Genomic DNA, 17,081 nt, shown 5'->3' with positions numbered 1-17,081 from the left:
AAATGCAGCATCTTGCTCTAATTGATTTAAATTGAAATATTGATCCTTTCAATTATCTTTTTTGATAGTTTATTAAACAAAATCACTTTAATTTAATTATAGATAAAGTGTGCGTTTAAGTAAAGATGCATTAAATCTTATAAAGTATGAAAAATAATTATAAATAGAAATACTTGAACTTTGAACCAGCAAAGGATTATAGGATTTTATTCTTGTTCTGAGTTGTGTGACATAATGTAGATATTTGTTTTTATGATTTTATTAGTTTAAATGTTATCAAAATTTTTCCCAAAATAACCAATTTTATTAAAAATTTATTATTGCATTCAATGACTCCTATAACCTTTTAGATTTCCATATATATTTTTTGGCATAAAATTTCAATATCTATTTAAACTTTGGCCTAAAAATGAATCTTTTAGTTAAAATACATATAATTTTGTTAAGCAATTTCCTACAATGTTGTAAGTTTTTTTTTAGTTTTTATTATTTTAACTAAGAGCCTATTTTGAAATGCTACTGTATACAAGGACACTAGGATGTTTGAGCACATCCTTACACACATCCTTTACAGTCAATATCTATTGTTGTTTTTCCAGCTTGTCAATATTCTATTCGTTTGTATTGTATTGTGTTCCATACATGTCCCTTTTAGGAAAAAGTTACTAAATGTTTTTCACATCACACACAATCTCATGTCGAAATATGTAGAAAAAGTGTCTGTTAGAATGTCTGTCTTAAAAGTCAATATATTGTTTTTGTTCAAGAAAGTATACTGAGAGAAAAGAATGTGTTAATTAAAGCAATTTTAGAACTTATACTAGAATAAAGAAGTTTTAAGAAACAGATTTGTTACTAAAAAAAACTAAATTCCTTTGGGTTCTAGAATCCATTCTTAGATTCTCTATTAAGGCTCGTTTTTGTATACACGATAATCAGCGAAAAACAGGATTTTCGGTGTAATAACGGTATATGAGCCTTTAAATGATTTTATATATATTTTCCTGAACTATCTGCTTAGCATTCTTTCAGTGTAGCTTAAGAATTTAATTTATATAAAAGCATTTTTAATTTGAAATATTAAAAATACAACAACAACAAATTATTAAACAAAATCAATAAACTCTTCAAAAATATACGGCCACAACATTTGACAATGTCATTTCCTGTTACACTTTTTATCTTGCGTCTTTCATACGGAATCTTTTCGAACGAGAAATCAATAAATAAATAATGAATATTAAATTTATAAATAAAAATTAATTAAAACCGTTAAAAATTATTTAAGAAATAGGCACGAAATAAACCCTGGTAATGACATGTACTTAATCAATTACTCACTTTTCAATGACAACTACATACCATCTGCATTAATTATAAGGAGGTTAGTAATACATACGAAGTCCCTGGTTCATATTCTCACTGGGTCTGATAAGTAAAAAACAATACTACTTCCTTCACTACTTCTTTGTAAGCGAGCTCGGTAAATACTTATTTAACTCCCTATTTGTAATCAAGCACGATAAGTACTTGTCTCCAAAGACATCACCCTGTAGACATAATGAATTAAAATGTCAATAAGTAAATAGTGAAAAACTGTTTTTTTTTTCACCAGTTTTTCCTGTAGTCTAAGTACAAAAGTTTAAAGTGAATATTTCAGACAAAATGTTCACATTTATTGGAAAGGTTTAATGATTAATTGTAATCAAATATCTGTCCATATGCCGTAAAAAACAGAAATGTGGTAGCAACTAAACCTTCGTTTAGTTTTTCTAGTAGGAATATTTACTAGTGTGGCTACAAAATATCTACATAAACACTTTGGAATCATAATATATGAAAACTGGCCAGTCCACCCACAGACCGAAATTCGAAGCTCAATTTCTATTACGACCTTTCGCAGAAATAAATGCTTAAATTGTGCCAAATCAACTTTCTATATATTCCGATGGCCAAAACATTTTGAATAGAGAATAGGACATAGAATAAAGGGTTTTAAAAATCGACTTTCGAACAATCGGCTTTTTGTCGAAAAAAGTCGAAATGTCGAAGTAGACTATTTTGTTCCTAAAAAGTCAATAACTTGACTATCGTCTATGAAAAAAGGCGAAAAGCCGTCTTTGTAAATAAATATGTAGTCGAAAAGTCGTAAAAAGTAGGAAAAATTCGAAAAGTCGGAAAAAAGTCGAAAAGTCAAAAAAAGTCGACAAAAGTCGGAAAAAGTGGAAGATATTCGGAAAAAGTCGAAGATAGTTGGAAAAAGTCGAAAACTCTTAAAATAGTAGACAAAGGTCAAAAATCGTCGAAAATTCGAAAAAAGTGGAAAGAAGTCAAAAAACTCTAAAATAGTCGGAAAAGGTCGATAACCCTAAAATAGTAGATAAAGTCAAAAATCGTCGAAAATTCAAAAAAAGTCAAAAAGTCTAAAATAGTCGAAAAAAAGTCGAAAATTCGAAAAAAGTCTAAAAGTCAAAATGTCGACTTTTCGTTTCAACTATAGAACCCTAATAGAATAGGGTATCAACTAGGGTATTCAATTATTCAGGTTTTTGACTTATTCGGTTTATTTGACAAATAATTATTTGAGATTTTATGTTAGCCGGTTAATAATCGGATAATTCAAAATTATTCGGTTAATCCGCCTGTCCGTCCGCTATGCCCTCGTAATTTTCAAGATAATTTTATGAAATTTGGCATGAACTCTTCTTATGACCCAAGAAAAATTGAAAATGGTTAAAATCGGTTAAATATGTTAAATGTTCTTGTATCCGTTCAAAACCCGGCAAAACTTAGTTTTATATAAGTGTTAATGATACTGCTGGTTTTAGTAATGATCGGGCATTATTTGACTCTATCCTCCATATAAAGTCCCCTTCAGAAAATGACATGATTGTCAAAATTCACTTATAAACACTAATATTATAATGATATTCTGCATAAATAACTGATGTAGACGTAAATCCTTTTCCGAAATTTATAAGGATAGGACCATATTAACCACCTGCCCCCATTTAACCCCTCATTTAGAAAATCTCTTTTAACAAATCGTTAAAATACTTATTAATTAAGGTAAAAATGAAATTAAATACTTTATTATTAAAAAAATGATCAACATTTTTAACATAATCATTGGTGTAGGGTATCATATGGTCGGCCATGCCCGACTATGAGTTCTTACTTGTTTTTAATTATGTTCTTTCTCAAATATTCGAAACTTTTCATGTGAAATCCTTTTCTTTGTATATAAAGAAATTAAGTTAATTTTATGTTTTTGAGAATTTTCAACGAGTTCCAGAATTCATACGTTCCATTGAATTGCTGAAGAACTTATTAGACATTCTTAAAAAACAGAACAACGTTCCTCAAAACTGGTTGCTTTTCAAGAATCTGAAGTGTTTCTTGAAAAGCTGAAGTAGGTAAATCAGAACAAATTCTCACAATATTTCTGAAGTATTGTTATTGACATCATCAAATAAATTTCCTTCATTATGGAAATTAATTAAAGAATTAATAAAGGAAAAAAATTTATTATAAAAGTATTGAATTTTGTATAAAATATACTGCAATTTTACTGTTAAATTATAAATTTTCTTAATCGGTTAATTGATAGAAATTGTTCGGTTTATTCGTTATTTGAAATTTGGCAATTTTAATTTATTCGAACGATTAATTGTCAAAAATTGATCGATTAATCGATCGATGATTAATCGTTTGAATACCCTAGTATCAACCATTATAAGTTGTTGAAATCACACCGTTTAAAGCAAGCATTGACCGAAACACGGACCAAGCCCTAGTATTTTAACATGACAACGATCGGTGCAAAGGCAAAAAAATGTAGTTTGGTCATTTTGTTCCGAAAGCTTTTTTCTTTCGAATCAAAATACGCATTAACTTACTCCGTCCGGTTGCTACTTGTTTGTTGTAAATCGACTCAGAAAGTGATTCGGAGCCGATTGGTATACTTTAAGGTGTTACAAACATCAGGACAAACGCATAATACTCTCCCCAATATAGTGGTGTAGGGTATAAACAGGGATTATGTCTCGCTGCTCTGTTCGACTGCTATTTGTTTTGATTGGGTTAGAATGTTTTCTCTCCCTTTTCAAACTTCAAACGTTGTATATAGTATGGGGTCCGATTCGGCTCAGAATGACTTTCTGAGTCTACATGTAAATTTTGTGCTCAAAGTACAGTTCACAATTATAAATAAATATTTATAACTAAGAAATTTCTCATTTTCTTATTTTGGCAAAAATGTTATATTCGGTGCATGATTTCACTTACACCCTATATAAAGGTTCTCTGGAATAAAATGCTCATAACTGCCGTAAATATGCAGCAATTCAAATAAAATTTAAAAGAAATAAATAAGGAAAGGAAAATTGGACCACTTTCGATCCATATAAAGTGATATTAATCCATATGAATTTCAAGGTCCTAAAAGGACCTTTGAATATTGATTGTTGTTGTTTAAAAATATTGAATTAAGAATTTGATAATTAGTAACTTTTAAACCATAATTAAACCTTTGTTAATGTATTAAAACTTTTATGTTAGTGTTAAATTGACACATTAAAACTAAAAATAACAATTTAAAGAATTTATATTTTTCTACTGACACAAACACACCTTTACAGCAGTCATGGGCATGTTTACTTCATACATGGGCAGCAAACTTATATTCGCATATTCCCCTTTTAACGTTTTGGTTAATTTGAAATATATTTCATGGAATTACTATTCGTTTCCTATTGCTTCACACTTATGCATTAATGTTATAGTTTACTGCCCCTTGCTGCTTGAAAATCTACATAGCAAAACCTAAACTTTAATAAAGATTACAATAACAACAAAAAATAAAATTTATTACCATTTCACACATTGTAATAAAATTCATAATTTCTCTAACGTCTGCTAAAGTTACACGTGGCGACTTTTTATTGATGGCTGGTCATTTGCCCTTTACACCTCATAAATGAGGGTACATGGTGCTCTTTTTTTTGAGGCTTAACCACAAATTGTGTGTTGAACACATGTCCAGCCAGTTAACGAAATGGATCATAAAATTTAAGGTGAAAAATAAATAAAATAAAAGGGAAATGAAGTGATAAAATTTAAATCAAAATGGCTATAAATAGAAGGATTTATTAATAATTTTTAATTTGGAAATTTTATTTTATAGATTTTTAAGGTAATTTCTTTACAAAGTATGATTTTGTTTTTAATTCATTTGTTAAGTACACAGAGGGAAAAGGAAATATGCACGCCTGGTACCAAATTGACACCAAAGAGTTTATAATTTTTCAATAACATCCGTTGTCAAAGTATATACATACGTGCGATAACACTATGTAATGTTGACAAAGCAACGTTGTTAACATTGCAACAATTCGTTGTCAAAATCTAAATTTTATACACATCCGTTGTCTAAATGTTAACAAACGTGGTAAGCTCACTATTGACAACGGATTGTTGGTCAACATTACATAGTGTTGTTGTACGTATGTATATACTTAGACAACGGATTGAAAAATTATTAACAGTTTGATGTCAATTTGGTACCAGGCGTGTATATTTCTTTTTCCCTCTGTGTCTGTGTTATTTTCCCCATTTTCTGATTAATATCCATTTTTACTTTTGTTGGCAAACTGGAAGTTATTGTTTTGTCTTTGGTCTAAAATGACTAATAAATGATAAAAGATGTTCTTTAATAAATAATGAAAATTAAGTAGCCACTTACTACTTAATTCTGAGTTCATTAATTTTACTTTCCCTCCCCCCCATCTGGAGAAAAACATTTATTCCCTTTTTATAATTTTTATAACATTTTCACAAGAAATAGAACACAAAATTTGTGTGAACCCTTAAAAATGACTTCAAACCATGTGAAAATGAAATCAAATTAAGAACTTTCATCTCTTACTCTTGTACAACAAGGAAGTAAAAGGACATTTATAACTAGGTAAAGAAGTACATCGGATAGGGACATTTAATGTGTTCGTTCTATTTCCAAAAACGAGAAAATAACTGACAATAACTGGCCACAATAGTTGATGGCAATAAATTTTATTTAATCACGTGACTAGAAGAGATCTCAACAGGAAAACTGCTTTCGCAAGAAAAGAAACAAACATGGTGAATAACATGAAAATGAACAAAACTTGTCCATCACTTTTACCAAAAAGACCAAACTAAGTAAGAGTAAAAATTATAAACACATGGTGTCACACGAGTCAAATACTAAATAGTACTTAGAAATATGTTCACAAACCGAACATTTACTAAGCTAGACAGACACTTACCAGGAATTAAGGAGTGATTCCAACACGTACATTATCAACTGCAAACATCTTTTTGGTCCCTTTCTCCATTTTCTTTTATTTTCATTTTGTATTTTCTAATTCTCATACATCATTCCAATTTGTTCATTTAAAGTGTGAGTGATTACAAACTTATTTATATAACTATAAATGTGCCTCCAACTGTCCCTTGCCTTTCTCCACCTCCTCCTCCTCTTCTCCCCCCACACAATAAAATAGATGATGTGTTTGTTATTCAATGCACATTTACGTGTTTTCAAGAAATTTATTCTTAATTACACAGATACGGAACATATAACAAACATACGCACACATTTCTTACGTATTAGGATGGCTTTGGGAATTTTAGGACTTTTATCCCTATTAAGTGAACTTGTTTATAGAAAACTATTTAAAGAACAAAAATCTTTTATTGAAACTGTAAAAAAAAATCAGAATTCCCTACAGAAAACCTATATCCGAAACTTTTCTATAGAGAACGACCTATAGTAGACACTTTTATATAGAAACCCTTATAAAAAATATATTATTCAATAGAAACCTGCATAAAGAGGACACCTTCCATTAGAACATTATCTAAAGAAGACAATTTTCTATAGAAAACTTTTTAAAGACAACAATTTTCTATAGACAAGTATATTCTTTAGACAATTTAAAGAAGACACTTTTCTATAGAAAACTGTAAAGAAGACACTTTTCTATAGAAAACTGTAAAGAAGACACTTTTCTATAGAAAACTGTAAAGAAGACACTTTTCTAAAGAAAACTGTAAAGAAGACACTTTTCTATAGAAAACTGTAAAGAAGACACTTTTCTATAGAAAACTGTAAAGAAGACACTTTTCTATAGAAAACTGTAAAGAAGACACTTTTCTATAGAAAACTGTAAAGAAGACACTTTTCTATAGAAAACTGTAAAGAAGACACTTTTCTATAGAAAACTGTAAAGAAGACACTTTTCTATAGAAAACTGTAAAGAAGACACTTTTCTATAGAAAACTGTAAAGAAGACACTTTTCTATAGAAAACTGTAAAGAAGACACTTTTCTATAGAAAACTGTAAAGACTATTAACTATTCTATAGTCAAGACTATAGTCTAATCCATAGTCCAGTCTATAGGCTATTCTATAGTCCAGACTATATTCTATTCTAAAGTCCAGATTATAGTCTATTTTATAGGCCAGGCTATAGTTTATTCTATAGACTAGGCTATAGTCTAGTCTTTATTCCGGACTATAGTCTATTCCACAGTCCAAACTATAGTATATTCCACAGTCCAGACTATAGTCAATTCTATAGTCCAGACTATAGTCTATTCTATAGTCCACACTATAGTCTATTCTATAGTCCAGACTATAGTCTATTCCATATTCTTTAGACAATTTAAAGAACAAACTTTTCTATAGAAAACTGTAAAGAATACACTTTTCTACAGAAAGCTGTAAAGAAGGTATTTTTCTATAGAAAACTGTAAAGAAGACACTTTTCTATAGAAAACTGTGAAAGACTATAGTCTAATCCATAGTCCAGACTATAGTCTATTCTATAGACCAGACTATAGTCTAATCCATAGTACAGTCTATAGGCTATTCTATAGTCCAGACTATATTCTATTCTATAGTCCAGATTATAGTCTATTTTATAGGCCATGCTATAGTCTATTCTATAGGCCAGGCTATAGTGTAGTCTTTAGTCCAGACTATAGTCTATTCCACAGTCCAAACTATAGTATATTCCACAGTCCAGACTATATTCTATTCTATAGTCCAGATTATAGTCTATTCTATAGGCCAGGCTATAGTCTATTCCACAGTCCAAACTATAGTATATTCCACAGTCCAGACTATAGTCAATTCTATAGTCCAGACTATAGTCTATTCTATAGTCCAGACTATAGTCTATTCTATAGTCCAGACTATAGTCTATTCTATAGTCCATACTATAGTCTGTTCTATAGTCCAGATTATAGTCTATTCTATAGTCCAGATTATAGTCTATTCTATAGTCCACACTATAGTTTATTCTATAGTCCAGACTATAGTCTATTCCACAGTCCAGACTATTGTGTATTCTCTAGTCCAGACAGTAGTCTATTCTATAATCCAAACTGTAGTCTATTCTGTAGTCCAGGCTATAGTCAACTTTTCTATCGAAAACTGTAAAGAAGACACTTTTCTATAGAAAATACAGTTTTCTAGAGAAAACTGCGTAAAGAAGATATTTTTCTAAAGAAAACTATGGAAAGACACTGATTTCTATGGTTTTTTTTATAGAAAACTCTCTAAAGAAGATATTTTACTAAAGAAAACTATATAAAGAATAAGTTTTATATAGAAAACTTTACAAATAATACACTTTTCTATAAAAAACTGTCTAAAAAAGAAACTTTTCTATAGAAACCTGTCTGAACAACAAACTTTTCTACATAAAACTGTCTAAAGATGACACTTTTCTACAGAAAACTATCCAAAGAAGACACTTTTATATAGAAAACTGTGTAAAGAAAACACTTTTCTATAGAAAACTGTATAAAGAAGACATTTTTCTATAGTCTTATACAGATGTCTATAGAAAAAGGAGACAATTTTATATAGAAAACTTTACAAAGCAGACATTTTTATATAGAATACTGTCTAAAGAAGACAATTTTCTATAGAAATCAGCTTAAAGGAGACACTTTTCTATAGAAACCGTATAAAGAAGACACTTCTCTTTTGAAAACATTCTAAAGAAGACACTTTTGTATCGAAAACTGTCTAAAGAAGATACTTTTCTATAGATAACAGTAAAAAGGAGTCAATTTTCTATAGGAAACTGTCTAAAGAACACACTTACCTATAAATAACTGTCTGATACTGTTCTATATAAAACTTTCAAAATAAAATACTCTTCTGTAGAATATAGTCTAGAGAAGATACTTTTCTATAAAAAATATTCCAAAAGTATACTTTATTATAGAAGACAATTTTGTATAGAAAATTTCGATTAAAACTGTTTAAACAAAACGTGGGCTATTCTACTATAAATTCTTGTAATTGTTTTCTCATACATATCCGGAGCACATGTATAAATAAGAACTTCCTTTTCCTTTTTTAACACTTTGCACTACTCTCCATTTAATAAAACTCATACATACATCAACATTCTACCTCCATACCCCAAAAATTAACCATGTGTGTTTTACCTTCATAATATAAGCAATTAATTGCCGTAAATGTTGAAGAATATGTCTTTATTTTAATTACAAATCCTTCCTAAATATATCATCAAAAGTAACAAACAACATCTTGTTTTTGGGCTCAACATGCAAGCAACACTAAACTGACAACACACACCTACGAAACCCCATTATCTTAGATCCTACACATGCACAAATATGTTTTTGGAACCTTTTTTTTTGAGGTGGTTTGTGTGACTTTTGACCATAATTTAAATAACCGGTTAATTAAATATTTAAAATGATGGTTTTGTTAAAATATTTATGATAATCAGACATTTTGGTTGGGTTTGTTCATTTTGTTGACAAAAACAAAATGGTGGTATTTTATATATGATCAATCTTGTTAAATAAAAGCTTTTAGTTTTGAAAGTGGTTTAAAATTTTTGACATAAACTAGATTTACTGCCATCAGTTTTTTAAAAATTTGTTTGTTAACAACATAGTGCCAGTAAAAGCAATTTTGTTTAGTTGTTAACAAAAACAGTTTAAACTTTTATATCTTTTAAAATACATTTTTGCAAAAAAATGTTTTCTTAAATTTCTTAATTAAATATTTTATTTCTTTAAAGAAAATTTCTTTTTATAAAACCATTTTAAATACACCTCAATACATATGAACACTTTTTGCATTTTGTGTAACGACTCCATTCATTTAAATAAAATACGAAATTGTTTAGAAAAAAATGTTCACACAAACAGTCGCACTTCCTTAACTAACACACCTGTATTTAGCCAAGCATAAACAACAGCAACAGCAGCAACAACAAAATATTTGTTTAAACTTTTTTCTAAAGAAAACTGAAGAAATGTAGAACAGCAAAAAGTAGAAAAAGAAGGAAAATAAAAGTTTTTTTTTTTAGTCAAATGTTCAATGACTGTATAAAAATGACTTAACTTTGTTTATGAATGTATGTATGAGGCTGCTGTTGTATCCTCATTAACCTCGACATAAATATTCCTATAAATAATAAATATTTATTTAGAAAAATATATGTATAAAAATATATAACAAAGATGAAACACCATTGGTTACCAGAAGAGTCTTGTAGCTACAGCTGTTTGAGTGTGTGTGTGTTTACTTGATTAAGCACCGGAAACGCGTATAAAAACATTTGGCGTATTTAATTTATCAAAGTAATCAACACACCAACTGTTGCTAGAGATATGATTTAAAGGCATTTTCAAAGGGAATGATTCGTATATTGGTGGAGAGCACAAGGTAGTTTCATTCTCTATTACTTAGTATAATATTTTATAGAAATCTGCGTACAGAAAACACTTTTCTATAGAAAACTTTGTAAAGAAAACACTTTTCTATAGAAAACTTTTTAAAGAAAACTATTTTCTATAGAAAACTGTGTAAAGAAGACACTTTTCTGTAGAAAACTACATAAAGAGGACACTTTTCTGTAGAAAAATGTCTACAGTAGACACTTTTCTGTAGAGAACTGTCTACAGAAGACACTTTACTATAGAAAACTGTCTTAAAAAGATACTTTTCTATAGAAAACTATCTGAAAAAGGCACTCTTCTATAGAACTCTGTATAAAGAAAACGGGTTTATTTAGAAAATTGTGTAAAGAAGATACTTTTCTATAGACACCTGTGTAAATAAGACACTCTTCTATATAAAAATGTATAAAGATGACACTTTTCTGTAGAAAACTGCATAAAGAAGACACTTTTCTGTAGAAAACTATCTACAGAAGACACTTTTCTATAGAAACCTGTCTGAAAGACACTTTTCTGTAGAAATCTGTATAAAGAAAACTATTTTCCATAGAAAACTGTGTAAAGAAGACACTTTCTGTAGAAATCTGTGTAAAGAAGACACTTTTCAATAGAAAACCGTGTAAAGAAAACATTTTTCTATAGAAAACTGCCCAAAGAAGACACTTTTCTATAGAAAACTGTCTAAAGAAGACACTTTTCTTTAAAAAAGGTATACAAACGATTTTCTATAGAGAACTGCCTAAAAAGACACTTTTGTATAGAAAACTGTCTAAAGAAGACACTTTTCTATAGAAAACTGTTTAAAGAAGACACTTTTCTATAGAATACTGTTTAAAGAAGACATTTTTCTATAGAAAACTGCCTAAAGAAGACAATTTGTATAGAAAACTGTCTAAAGAAGACACTTTTCTATAGGAAACTGTATAAAAAACGATTTTCTAAAGAAAACTGTTTAAAGAAGACATTTTTTCTATAGAAAACTGCCTAAGACACTTTTGTATAGAAAACTGTATAAAAACGATTTTCTATAGAAAACTGTCTAAAAAAGGCACTTTTGTATATAAAACTGTCTAAAGAATACACTTTTCTATAGAAAACTGTTTAAAGAAGTCTCTTTTCTATAGAAAACTGAAAGAAGACACTTTTTTTATTTGAAACTGTATAAAGAAGACGCCTTTCTATAGTAAACTGTATAAAGAAGACACTTTTCTATAGAAAACTGTATAAGGAAAACATTTTTCTATAGAAAACTGTATAAAGATAACACTTTTCTATAGAAAACTGCATAAAGAAGACTCTTTTTTTTATAGAAAACTGTTTAAAGAAGTCACTTTTCTATAGAAATCTGCTTAAAGACACTTTTCTTATAGAAAACTGTTTTTCTATAGAAAACTGTTTAAAGAAAACACTTTTCTATAGAAAACTGTTTACAGAAGACACTTTTCTATATAATCCTGTCTAAAGAATATACTTCTCTATAGAAAACTTTCTAAATAAGACACTTTTCTATAGAGAACTTTCTTAAGAAGACACTTTCTATAGAAACCTGTTTAAAGAATACATTTCTCTATTGAAAACTCTTTAAATAAGACACTATTCTCTGGAAAACTGTCTAAAGAAGACACTTTTCTATAGAAAACATCTAAAGAAACTTCTATATAAAAAACTGCTCAAAAAGGAAAACAAATTCTCTAAAGGAATCTACTTTTCTATTGGAACTCTCTAAAAATTAAATTTTTTTTTAAACTGTCTACAGAAAAAACTTTTTTAAACAAAAAGCATTGTAACGCCTATCTTTGGATAGGCGTTATTCTAAGGAATCAGTCTTATGATGATACTTTTCGTGTAAATAAACCATTATGTTTACTACAGTTTTCTATAGGACATGTCTTTTTCCCTTAACTAATATTGTACTCACTTCAACCAAAGTATACCCCTTAAAAAATAAATGCATTGAAGCATTAAAAAGGAAGTGCTTACATTTTAAAATTTCAATTTAATTTTTTACTTTTTATACAGTCACTAGTATTTTTTTCCTTTAACTTTAAAACATGTTTTATTCATACAGGCTTTGAAATTTGAAATTTTAAAAGGCTACATGCTGACATACAACAACAAAGTTAAAAATACATTTTTAATCATTTTTATTTAAAAGTTCTCATACTTTCTTTTCTCTTTCAAAAAAAAAAAAATTCTAAAACTTTAAATGACTTTAAATACGACTTCATTTAAACAAAAAGTCAAAAATTTTTTAAAGTACCCCCATCCTCCTCCTCTCAAAGGTGTATTTAAGCGCAAAGTTTGAATTGTTGTGCAAAACAATTGCGAGGGTTTGATGCTTTTCTCAAACATTTATTGATAATTTGGGTTAAAGTTTTATTTTGATCAGAAATTATTTGAAAAAAGTTTTTCTTTTTTTCACTTTTTTGTTGTTAAAAGCGAAGTTTTAATAGCTTATTAGCTAATGACTTTTTACTTGTTGCTGCTGTAGTATTATTTTCATTTCATTACTTTATATGTATGTATCTTAACAATTACCAGGGAATCTTTAGGCAAATGAAAATAAGATAAAGAAGGGAGCAGTGAAGTTTAAAAGAAAAGTGCTAATTTTGAATAAAAACAGTAATTTTTCAAAAAAAGGGATTTATTCAATTTATTTTCAATTATCTATCAGAAGAAAATTTCTATAGACAGTGTTATCTTAAAAGCTTTTCTTTATTAAGTATTCCCTAACGACGTTTCTAACAATGCTTTCCTTAGGCAGTTTTCTAGAACGTTGCTTTCGTTAGGCAGTTTTCTACAGAACAGTGTATTCTTTAAAAAATATTCATAGAATAGCTTTCTAAAGACATTTACCTATCAGACAGTGTTTTTTATGAACAATATTCTTTGAAGCAGTGTACCTTGAAGTCAGTTTTCTTTGAAGCTGTTTTATTAACAACTATTTTTTTTTCCCAAATTGTCTCCTCAACATACATATGCATGTATGTCTTAATATCAAAGTCCGTTTAAAGACAGTTTCTTCAGTGCAGTGAGAGAGACACTTTTTTAAAGCAGTTTTTCTTTGAAACAATTTTCAATCGCCTTCTCAATACAATTCTCTGTATACTCTTTTTAAAAAGCAGTTTTCTTTAAAACAATATTTCCCATAGATAATTTTCTTTAAAAACTAGTCTTCTCAATACAGTTTTCTATAGAACAGTGTATTCTTTCTATTGAACACTGTTTCCTTAAAGCAGATTTGTATAGAACAACTTTGGAGAGATTGCTACTGAACAACCATTTTTCCAAGACAATGCTTTATATAATAGGATCGATCCTCTTTAGACCGTTCTTTATGGAATAAATAATTTTTATTATGATTTTCTATAGAACAGTTCCTTACGCAAAACATTTTACTATATAATTAGTTTAATTAGACAGTTTTCTATTGAACAGTGTGGCGACAAAATTTGAAAAAAGTCAAAACTCTGAGATCAAGTTAGTCGTTTCTAAAGGATTGAGATTTTCTCCATCACATCTGGGATTTGAGATATCGTGTCCTGAAATTTGAGAAAACGTCACTGTTGGCCCTTTTTAAGATATTATAACAGTGCCCAGACAACTTCATTTATAAATCTGTAAGTCCATTCTATTAATTTTAAAATAGAGGTTTTAAATCTTCATATCTTCTGTTTTCTTAGAGATATCTTCACAAAAAGCTTAAAAATTTATGGTTTTTGGTATATTGATGGTTTTTATAACCTGAACTACTATAGTGCGGATGGTATTATGCTTTGAAAATATTGTTTATAACGAACAAAAATATAGGATCCAAACCTGTCTGACAATGTTCCAGTCGACTTAAAATCACCTTCTGATTCGACTTAACGATGTCTGTCCGTCCGTCAATTTCAACGGAGCTACAACAGAATTTAAAACAATTCAAAAAATATTTTCATAGAAAAAATTATGTTAAATAAAACCGAAATTATAAAATTTTACGAAAAAACACAGTTTTTGTCAATTTTGTTGTCATATCTAGCTTTAGGTGAAGAGGAATGTAGATATGTCAGTTGTAGATATGTCAGTCTGGCTTTCAGATATCATACATCGTCTCAATAAGGGCCAAAAATTCCGTTTTTTCAAATTTCAGGGCACGATATCTTTAATGCCAAATGTGATGGAGAAAATCTCAATCCTTTAAAAACGACTAAGTCTCAGAGTTTTGACTTTTTTTAAAAATTCGTCGGCCTGTGTTGACAGAAGAGACTTTCAGATAGCATACAACATTTTTTAAAGAAATTTGACTCCGGGTAGTTATAACATCTCAAAAAAGATACGATATCTAAAATTTAGAGGGTCTCAATCCTTTAGAAAAGTCTACTTTCTGGGTCTCTGGGTTAAAAATTTGTCAGCCTATGTTATTAAACGAGAGGGAAAAAGAAATATACACGCCTGGTACCAAATTCACACCAAACTGTTTATAATTTTTCAATAACATCCGTTGTCAAAGTATATACATACGTACGACAACACTATGTAATGTGACAAACATGATAAACAATCCGTTGCCAATAGTGAGCTTGCTACGTTTGTTAACATTTAGACAACGGATGTGTATAAAATTTAGATTTCGACAACGGATCGTTGCAATGTTGACAACATTACATAGTGTTGTTGTACGTATGTATATACTTTGACAACGGATGTTATTGAAAAATGATAAAATCTTTGGTGTCAATTTGCTACCAGGCGTGTTAAGTACACAGAGGGAAAAAGAAATTCCCTCTGTGTACTTAAGGCAGTTTTCTAAAGGAGAGATGCATTCTTAATACAGTTTTCTATAGAACAGTGTATGTTTTCATAAAACATTATCATCTTAAAAGCTCAATTTTCTATAGAACTTTGTCTATTATTGATGGATTTTGTACGACAAACATTTTATTATCCCAAAAGAAGTAACTTTTCTCTAGGTTATTCTTCAAAATATAAACATTTTTATAGAGAATTGTCTACAAAAGGCACATTTCCATAGAAATAAAATAGAAAATGGAATTTTCTATAGAAAACTGTCTAACATAGAAACTTTTCAATAGAAAATTGTCTAAATCAATTTTATAGAATTGTCTAAATAAGAAAAAAATATTTTATATAGAAAACTTTCTAAAGAGGAAATTACTTTATAGAAAACTGTCTATACAAGAAACTTTTCTGTATAAAATTGTCCAAAAAATAATTTTTTCTATTCAAAACTTTCCAAAAAAATGTTTTATATTGAAATCTGTCTATAGACGACATTTTACTATAGTGACTATCTGCCAATTATCTATAGAAAACTCTAAAGAAAGTTTTTAGACAACTTAAGACAGTTTTCTATAGAACAGTGGGTTCTCAATATAGTTTTCCATAAAACATTATCTTAAGAGCGGTCCTTTTAAGAACTTCTTTCTTTAAAAGTTTGTCTATTATACGCAGTTTAGAACAACAGAAACTTTCTCCGAAAACTTTCTAAACAAGAGCGTGATCTTCGAAATACTTGTTCCAGACGGTCAGAGTTGTCATAGAATCCAATCATTGTCGGAATTAGTTTTAAAAAGGACCAAAAAAATACATTGGTTAGTTTCATGAAATCTTATATTTTCGTTTTTTTGCTCGATTATGAATCGTGTTCTAGATCGAACACAAAACTGATAATATTAGATTTTATTAAATCTGATCGTGTTTTTTAAAGCTTTCAAATCGAATTCCGACAATTATTGGATTCTATGTTCTAGGCAGTTTTCTAACAGTTTTCTCAACTCAGTTTCCCGTAGAAATGATTAATCTGAACATTGTATCTTATTTCAGAAGTTTTGATTAAAAGTTGTCTTTATTAAATAATTGTGTTATTTAGATCCTTTGGCAGAAAAAATCCTTTAAAACGTTAACCTCTATTTTAAGCTCCACTGTATTCATATAAATACCTTTAATAGTATTTCCAAGTTTAATCATCATTCATAGAAATTTTTACCTGAAAGGAGATAAAAAAAATAAAATTCTTAAGTATTTTCTATATAATATTTAATTAGATTGATTGATAGGATTGATAAAACAACATTTCAAGTAGACTTTTAAGTTACAAAACTAAAGAAAGAAAAACTTTTCAAGTGTAAAAATTAATCTGTATAAAGTAAATAAAACATACAACCAAACCCACTTTCCACTTAAAAATACAGAAAATTTTCCTTGTACTAAAACTACTGTTAACGAGAACCCATATCAAATGTATAACAGACAACTGAAGAAAATCCACAGAAAATAAAAATAAATCTAAAGAAAAAAAT

The 17,081-nt window shown here is 28.7% G+C and overlaps 1 protein-coding gene across 1 annotated transcript in view; it reads right to left on the bottom strand.

Annotated features, from left to right (window-relative positions):
• LOC119612529 (eye-specific diacylglycerol kinase-like) overlaps positions 1-16,756 on the bottom strand; it is a gene marked incomplete at its 3' end in the record, with an annotated part of 53,106 nt that extends 36,350 nt beyond the window's left edge. Inside the window, exon 1 of the mRNA XM_037968337.1 lies at positions 16,722-16,756. The remainder of the gene's footprint in view (positions 1-16,721) is intronic.
• Between the last annotated feature and the right edge of the window lie 325 nt (positions 16,757-17,081).

Source organism: Lucilia sericata, unplaced genomic scaffold (assembly GCF_015586225.1).
Source record: "Lucilia sericata isolate MDLA Ls3-8-SP2 unplaced genomic scaffold, ASM1558622v1 Contig001727F_arrow, whole genome shotgun sequence".
Taxonomy (NCBI): domain Eukaryota; kingdom Metazoa; phylum Arthropoda; class Insecta; order Diptera; family Calliphoridae; genus Lucilia; species Lucilia sericata.
Note: the sequence above shows the minus strand (reverse complement) of the source record. Positions and strands in the feature narration are given on the sequence as shown.